Raw genomic sequence first — 1,094 nt, forward strand, 5'->3', positions numbered from 1 at the left:
AGGATATATTTTCTATGTCTTTAAATCATTGATAAAAATATCGAACAGTACAGGACAAAAATAGGCCCTTGACACATGTCACTATAGAACTCCCTCTGGGATAAAATCAATACATTAATCAATATTCTTTGGTTATGCTTTTAAAATCAACTAGAAATTCATCTAAATGTACTATTAACCAGCCCATATTTCTCCATTTACAATCCTCTTCCCCTCAGGATACAGAACAGTGTTTGTAACCTGGCGTCCTTGAACTTGGATGGAAAAAATGCCGTGTTTATTTTCACTAGCCTCTAACTGAAATTTAGCATTTCCTTCCATTATTTAAAACCATTATTCTGAGAAAGGGTCCATAAGTATTGCCTAAGGAACCCATGACACACAAAATACTAAGAACCTTTGATATGATCATTCAATGTTAACAGTGGAATTATCATCATTTTATAGGTGAGGAAAGTGGATTCCCAAAAGGTTAAGCACTTGCCCCAAATCATGAAGCATTTTATTAAATCCTCATCATGTACAAAGCAGTTTGCTAAGCAAAAGAACTACAAATAGAAAAATAAGTCAGTCTCTGCTTTCAGAGAAGTCACATTCTTAATATAAATATTATATGTAGAGAAGCAATATACAGAGACAATATAAATGGAAAGTTTCCATTTCAAGAGAAATGAAAGAGTCCTATAGTTCTTAGGGTACAGTAGCAAAGCAGCAGTTAGTAGTAGACTTGATTCCACATTTTAAGATTTTGTGAAATATCTTGCTAAAATCCCTGCATCTACTGATGGGGCAGGTAAGGCAAGCTAACTAAAACAGCAAAGCACCCAGAGGAAGAGAAAGAAGGCAACATGTATTGTCAACACCTTCCCTCCACCCTTTTGGACACAGCCTAGGACCCTGAACCCAAGAGACCCAAGAAGAGCAGTTCCCACCCCACCCCCCCCAATTACTGTCCCTGCTTCTACTTCTCTCCCCCTGCGATCCTAAAGGAAATAGTGATTGTCAAGAAAGTACCCACCATACCTACCACTAGGAATGCTGAAGGCTGACTAACTGATAGCAATGGAGAGATAGGCCCCAAAATTATAGGAATA

The sequence above is a fragment of the Dromiciops gliroides genome, chromosome 6 (assembly GCF_019393635.1).
Source record: "Dromiciops gliroides isolate mDroGli1 chromosome 6, mDroGli1.pri, whole genome shotgun sequence".
Classification (NCBI taxonomy): domain Eukaryota; kingdom Metazoa; phylum Chordata; class Mammalia; order Microbiotheria; family Microbiotheriidae; genus Dromiciops; species Dromiciops gliroides.